Consider the following 8,362-nt stretch of genomic DNA (forward strand, 5'->3'; position numbering starts at 1 on the left):
GTAGCGTGGAGAGACAAACATAAATATTTCAGAAGAGAGGATAAGAACCAGAGGACTTGGTGGAAAAAAATCTATCTTGCATTTCACTGAAGTTCCAGAAGAAAAAGAAAAAGGAAGTAGATCACAAGAAATATATAGGGATTATAGCTGAGGATTTTCTAAGCTAATTGAAGACCTTGCCTTAGCCCAGATCACTTAGAAAACAGAGCCTGAAGCAAATGCTTATTTGTCATAACATTTTCTTAATCCCATAGGAGTAGGAGGTAAAAAATGGAGTGAGACAAAGAAAGAGATTATATAAATATAAAGAATGTGTTTTGTCAACCTGGTCATAAACTTGTGCCAAGCTCATCATTTAGTCTCACAAGGACTCTTCATATATCTGCAACTGTTATTCCAACAATCTGGCTAGGAGGAGAAAGAGAGAGAAAATTATCCACCGGTTCTCCTCTTGAATTGAATAGAGTCCCCCAGTCAGGTATTAACCCCTGAACTTCAGGACTGTGTATGTGTGAGTGCCAAGTGAGTGCCTTGGTGTGTCATGCCTCAGCCGCACTGGGAAGCCCCGGGGCAGGAGATGAAAGTACATAGGGAGTGTATGCGGTGAGACGCTGGCAGACTGAGCTCAAGTGTGGCAAGGGACTGGGAGTGGTCCCCACAGAGGGAAGGGGTGGGGATGGGACTCAGGGCTGTGACGTGAATCTGTGGAAACATTAGCATATGGGTCATAGTGACAACACAAAATAACTCTTGTACAGATATCAGCCAACCAGTTCAAGAACCTCTGAGAAAACCAACCAAGATTGGAAAAAGAAAGACTACCTAAGCACTCTGGAGTAAAACTGCCAAACCCTGAGAAAAAGAGAAAATCTTAAATGCAATTGGAAAAAGAAGGCAGATCATCTTAGAAATGAACAACTGAAATGATAGTTTGTTTTTCAACAGCCATAATGGCAGCCAGAAGGCCATGAAATGGCACCCTCGATTTGCTAAAAGAAAATAACTACCATACCCAGCAATCGTACTCCTGGGTATTTACCCAAAGGATACAAAAATACTAATTCAAAGGGATACATGCACCCCAATGCTTATAGCAGCATTATCCACAATAGCCAAATTATGGAAGCAGACCAAGTTTCCATCAACCGATGAATGGATAAAGAAGATGTGGTATATACATATGATGGAATATTACTCAGCCATAAAAAAGTGTAATCATGCCATTTGCAATGACAGGGATGGAGCTACCATGCATGACGTTAAGGGAAATAAGTCAGTCAGAGAAAGACAAATACTATATGATTTCACTCATACATGGAAGTTAAGAAATGAATGAGCAAAGGGAAAAAGAGAGGCAAAACAAGAAACAGACTGTGGGGGTATCTGGGTGGCTCAGCTGGTTAAATGTCTGACTCTTGATCATGACTTGGGTCATAATCTCAGGGTTGTGAGATCGAGCCCCGCCTTGGGCTCCATGCTTAATGCAGAGTTCCCCCTGCCACTCGTGTGTGCTAAATAAATAAATAAGATCTTTAAAAAAAGAGAGAAAGAAACAGACTGTTAACTGTAGAGAACAAACCGATAGTTACCAGGGGAGAGGACGGTGGGGGGATGGGGGAAATCAGTGATGGGGATTAAGGAGGACACTTCTCATCATTAGCACTGGGTGTTGTATGGAAGTGTTGAATCACTAAATTCTACACTGGCAACTAATATTATACTGTATGTTAACCAACTGAAATTAAAATAAAAACTTTTTTAAAAAGAAGATTTTAACTGCCATAGCTACTTGGTAAAATCTATCAATCGTGAAAATGCCCTTTAGAAATGAAATAGAAATGAAGACATTTTCAAGAAAAAATATTGAGTGGTCATCACCAGCAAGGCCATAGTATGAATATTAAAGGGAGCACTTCAGGCAAAAAGAAAATGCATCAGTGTAGAAGGTGAGGGATACAGAAGGAATGAGGAATAATAAAAACAATGGTATTAGTAAATCTAAAAATGTATTTATGATATACAACAAAAATAATAATGTCTTACACAGTTTAAAATATTTATAGAGTTAGGGGCGCCTGGGTGGCTCAGTGAGTTAAAGCCTCTGCCTTCGGCTCAGGTCATAATCCCAGGGTTCTGGGATCGAGCCCCGCATCGGGCTCTCCGCTCAGCGGGGAGCCTGCTTCCTCCTCTCTCTCTGACTGCTTCTCTGTCAAATAAATAAATAAAATCTTAAAAATATATATATATATATATATATATATATATAGAGAGAGAGAGAGAGAGAGAGAGAGAGAGAGTTAAATATAAGACCACAATGGTGCATAATTTGGGAGGGAGGTATATGGATTTGCACTGTTCCAGAAACCTCCCATTGTACTGGGAATGAGTAAAAGTGCTGTTATTATTAAAATTTGGCAACGTAAAAACTGCATGTTGTAATCTCTAAGGCAACCCCCAAAAGAGGAGTGAAATATGTAACCTCTCAGTGAATAGAGATTAAAAGTAGAATTTTTTAAAAAATCAGTCAATCTAAAAGACATCAAAAGGCAGAGAAAAAGGAAGAGAACAGAGCAAACATAAATCACGTAGTAATCACAAATGTAGAATGATGTAATCAAATATTTAAATGATTACAGTCAATATAAAGCAATGAAATGCTCCAACCCAAGCACTAAAAATGACAGGTTAATTTAAAAATAAACCCCAGGGGACAGAGTTTAGAGTTCCTCTTCTTCAAGTTATCTACAACATGAAACTCACTGCATACAGCCACTCAGCTTTGGTTTGAACTTGTAAACAGAAGGCATCTCACTACATTGCTATGTCCCACTCCAAATCATTCTTTTCTTTCTTTCCTTCTTTTTTAAAGATTTTATTTACTTATTTGACAGAGAGAGATAGAGAACAAGTGCGGGAAGCATCAGGCAGAGGGAGAGGGAGAAGCAGGCTCCCCACTGAACAGGGAACCCAATGCGGGGCTCCATCCCAGGACCCTGGGATCCTGACCTGAACCAAAGTCAGATGCTTAACCAACTGAGCCACCCAGGCACCCCTAGATTATTCTTTTCTTACATAGATCCTTTACCTCCAATATTAGAGTCCTTTCCTTATTGAGCCAAAAAGTTCATCCTAGGTGTATTTATGGAGTTACAGATAATATGTCTGTCTCTAATTCCAGATGATAGTCCTCCAAAAAAATGAATATGGCTACCTCCTTTTTCCTCTTCCTATTCCAAGTTCTTTTTAAATGTTTTACATGATCTTCACGATCTTTATATATTATTTATGAAAATAGCGTTCTTTAGATTTGACTCATTGATCCAGCTTGTCGAATTATTTTTGGATTTTGCTGCAGCTATCCATCATATTGACACTTTCTTCAATTTTGTATCATTGGGAAATGATCCAAAAACATGCTTTTGTGCTTTCATTTTGTTCACTGAGAAAAATATTGAAAAAAAATATATATATAAAAAGAAAAATGCTGAATAGAGCACATTGGATGACAGTGCTTCAAAGTAGACACTGGAGAACTTTCTCTAAGTTGACCTAAGTTGACCTAATTAATGGATCAAAGCCAACTTGATCCATTAATCAGCATTCTGAAAACCTGAGCACTTAAACATCAAAGACAAATATAAATCAATAACAGCAATAACTAATATAAATCAATAGCCAGCTCACATTTGTCCAATTGTGTACAAAGCACGAGAGGCTTTGTTGGAACATCTTGCTGAAATTCAGACACTTGCTGAAATTCTAGTCTACTTAGCAGACTAGACCTAACAATCTCGATGGTAATAGTAGATCTCATTCCCATTTGTTTTTAGGGACAGAGAGGCAACTATAAAATACAAACCTACAGATTTAGGTTATTTTAATGCAACAATCAAGCCCCTCCTCTATCTATAGGCACTGAAACTGCTGGGCGTTACTTTTCGAAAAAGATGCCACATTGGAATGTATAGGGTCTTTGAACCCTGGAGAGCTTGATGCGGGGCTCGATCCCAGGACCCCGAGATCATGACCCAAACCAAAGTCAAATGCTCAACTGACTGAGCCACCCAGGTGTCCCTCTGCTACACTTTTCATCCCTGTGACTTACTCATTCCTTAACTGGAAGCCCATATCTCCCACTCCCCTTCACCCATTTTGCCCACGTCCATCCCACTGACTTGTGAATGTAGAATTGAACTCCTCGTTCTAAGTCAAAGTCTCCTGACTTTTAAACTATAACAATAAAATTGAAATTAAGGTTGTAAACTGGTTGACCTGAGAACATCCAGCAGGATGTTGTTTCACCCACAACTACATACCAAAATACAATCCTACAGAGACTTTCCAACATGACAGTAACACAGTTCTTGAATCCTAACGCAGGCCTAGAATAAGCACTAATGTCACAGATATGATGTTTGAGAAGAAGCCTTTCTTTTGGAAGCTTGTGGTGGAGAATCTACCCGAGGGGGAGGATACCTAGGCTAATTTTAATCAACCTAGCCTAATTCTAACAAATGGTAAAACATAAGCTTTTGATTCTATATTTAATTATTCATTCAGTAATGGATTTAGTGGGGAGAAGCTGGAACTAATGAATAAACTGAGGAATGAGGTATTGATTTCATTCATGTGTGTTATCCTCATCTTTGATCATAAATACATAAGAGCTAACTACATAGTATGGGCAACAATATTTTCCTTATCTCTTCCTTATTGAGATGTTTTTGAAAACAGGGAAATATTTTTGGTAGTCCAATTTATCATACATACTAAAATTTACAATGTATGCAAGAAAAAGAAATTATTAGATGAATTGCTAAAAATGAAACATTGACTTCACCACGGGATGATTTCAACATTCTTAGGCACGTGCATTTGTCTCGGTCATGTGGCTTGCTCTTTCAAAGAGAGGAGGATGGAAAGAAAAGAATTTCATTTCTAGAGTAAGATAAGTGTGTAACTTCTGTCGACTAAGAATAAAAATTGCCTTGAATTAAAGCAAAACTTATTCAAGCCGCATATTTTCTGTCTAGTTCTACCTTTGGGTAGCATATAAATTTCTAAGAAGTAGACAGAGAGTGCCAGATTTGCATACAAATTTAGATATCCAATGCAAGAAAGCTATCTTAGGAGCTGACAAAACATATTTGAATAATAGAAGCCTGAAAAGCTTGAAAGCTTGAAAAGACCATGTATCTGATGCTTGCATTGTGTTCTGTAGATAATTGCAAGTTAATTTTTTGCATATTAACATTTTAATGCAAATATTTCAATGAAACTTTGAGACTCACTCAGCTTCCTGTGTATTAATGTAGCTGACTAACCCTTGCAACTTCATAATTCATTAATTTGTTCAACATATTTCATATGTGCCAACCAACCACAGCTCTAGGCATTGGGGATATAGTTTAATAAGATGGGTACACTCTTTGTGCTTGAGCAGATTGCATTCTTGGGGGGAGGGAGGAAATAACTAAGCAGATGAATGAAAGAGATAATTTCAAATAGTAATGAGAAAATGGAACAGGATGATAAGATAGAGTGATGTAGGAATACAAGATGAGGTGGTCAAAGATGCCTTGACAGAGGTGATCTTTGAACTGAGACAGAAATGATACCAGGGGGCGCCTGGGTGGCTCAGTGGGTTAAGCCTCTGCCCTCGGCCCAGGTCATGATCTCAGGGTCCTGGATTGAGCCCCACAACGAGCTCTCTGCTCAGCAGGGAGCCTGCTTCCCTCTCTCTGCCTGCTGTTCTGCCTTCTTGTGATCTCTCTCCCTCTGTCAAATAAATAAAATCTTAAAAAAAAAAAGAAAAGAAATGATGCAAGAGAGGCATCCACAGGCACAAAATCTTCACTCATCCAATATGAACAAGATATAGAAAGGACTACTGCTGCATTCATACAAAACCTTATTCTTTATTGCTGGTAGGATGAGTTTTTCATTGAAATACTGTCACATTTCTAATAAGTGCTTACAACTGTGAATATTAATTTGTCAAGCAAAACATGAATGACTTTAGCACCTGCCTCAAGATGCTATAGTCTGTCTAATGTCTGGACTGGGGAGGAGGGGTCACTGAAGACCAAAGGAGGAAGTGTAACCTGCTAACTTCTATTTCCAGGTTTACTGGTCATTTTCAATTGTGATAGCCTCATGAAATGCTCTCAGTCCAAATGTGAGTGTCTTTGGCTGCTTTCTTGTTGTTTGATTTTAAGTTGGGATATAAATTATTTAACAACACAAAAAAGGGGACAGTTCCTTTCACAGGCCTGAGACACATCTTCCTTAAACATGTCCATGTGTTCTCACTGTAACTGTGAAATGGTGGAGACAGTCGAGCACAGAAGTGCACCATGCTGTTGTCCAAAATATGCTGGTTGATAAACTCTCACAAAAACGTGTATACCAAGGGGTGCCTGGGTGGCTCAGTTGGTTCAGCATCCAGCTCTTGATTTCAGCTCAGGTCATGATCTCCGGGTTCTGGGATTGAGCCCTGCGTCTGGCTCCCTGCTCAGTGGGGAGTCTGCTTGAGATTCTCTCCGTTTCCCTCTCCCTCTGCCCCTTCCTCAGCTCATGCTCTCTCTCTCTCTCTCAAAAAATAAATAAATCTTTAAAAAATATGGATTACCAAGAGGTATTCCTGCCCCTAAGTCTTTCTCTAACATTACCTTAAAACCTTAAAGCAATTGCAGGAAATACGTTTTTATAAATGTTTATAATGCTTCAAAAAGTATGAAGGGGCTCATTTTGAACACAATGTTATTTATACCACCTCAAAAGATGGGAATTATTCTAAGAGGATTGTGTTTTCTGAAAATTCATGACTAACTCCTGTAGTTACAAGATTGTAAAGGGAAGCAAAATTCACATAAAAGAGAGGAGACGCGGGACACTTTGGTGGCTCAGTCCATTAAGGGTCTGCTTTTGTTTGGCTCAAGTCATGATCTCAGGGCCTTGGGATCAAGCCCTGAGTTGGGGTTTGCTTTTCTCTCTCCCTCTTCCCCTCTCCCTTTTGTGGTCTCTCTCAAATAAATAAATGAAATCTAAAAAACAGAGAGAGAGAGGAGATGCCATATGACCCTGACATATCTAAGACAGTAAAGGAAAGGAAAGAAATTAATGAGGATGATTAGGACATGGGAGGACTTTCAAAAGAGGGTAAGTTAACCATCAAAGGATTAATATAGGCCTCATGAAAATCAGGTTACACCCTTTAATATTTTGGCAAAAATACTCAGGCTGTGAAAGTCCATTATGAAGGATGGCATGTCCACTGTCCTATAAAAATCAATGCTAGAATTTTTCTTCTTCATTCTATCATCTAATGGTTAGCTGAAATTATTTAAATTTTGTTCAATGTAAGATAAATTTTTTACACTGTTTAATTTTGAGTTTCAGGATAAATTTCCATTTAAGCTTTCCCCCCCCCCCACGATTTCATAATTTGATTTTTCACAATCCTCAAAACTGCCATACAGGGTTGGTACTCTCATTATCTGCACTTTTTATTTTATTATTTCAAAGATTTCATTTATTTATTTAAGACAGAGAGAGTAAGTGAGAGAGAGAGAGAGAGAGCCTGAGTTGGGGGCGGGGAGAGGGAGAGGGAGAAGCAGACTCCCTGCTGAACAGGGAGCCCGACTCAGGGCTTGATCCCAGGACCCTGAGATCATGACCTGAGCCAAAGGCAGATGTTTAACTGGCTGAACCACCCAGCTGCCCCACACCTGCATGTGGCCACTATGTCACTACATTCAGTACTAGAACCCTCAGAGGAAATGGATATCAGGAAGTTTTAAAAATAGTTGGTGAAAAAGAAAAGCACTTCAAGTAAAATCTAGGGATTGAGACTGCTGCTATTGCCAAGGTTTAACTTTGCAAGAGAGCAAAGGGTCACAAACACCTTCGAGAGAGGAAAAAGCATACATTGATGGATTACACTCACAGAATTTTTCAAATTTTTAATTATTACAAAGGATATTGTCATCACATCTCAGTACGCTTGCCTCGTATTTTAGTAAAGGAATTTTCTAATGTATGGTTTGGGTTGTTGTTGAAAGAATTAAGACTCAGGAAGAGATTTTACAGCCAAGCAAAAAAGAAAGATCATATCTTTTGGAGAAGACGCCTTTGATCGGGGCAGTGGCAGTGAGGGTGAACAATTGTTGGGGCATATCATAGTTCTTCTGCTTGGACCTACTCTGAACTGAATTTTTATTTAAAAAATAAGCATCCAACCCTTGATTTTGACTCAGGTCATGATCTTGGGGTCATGAGATGGAGCCCCAACTTGGGCTCTGAGCTGAGAGTAGAACCTACTTGGGATTCCCTCTCTTTCTGTCCCCCCACTCCTTCTCAC

The sequence above is a fragment of the Martes martes genome (assembly GCF_963455335.1).
Source record: "Martes martes genome assembly, chromosome: 12".
Taxonomy (NCBI): domain Eukaryota; kingdom Metazoa; phylum Chordata; class Mammalia; order Carnivora; family Mustelidae; genus Martes; species Martes martes.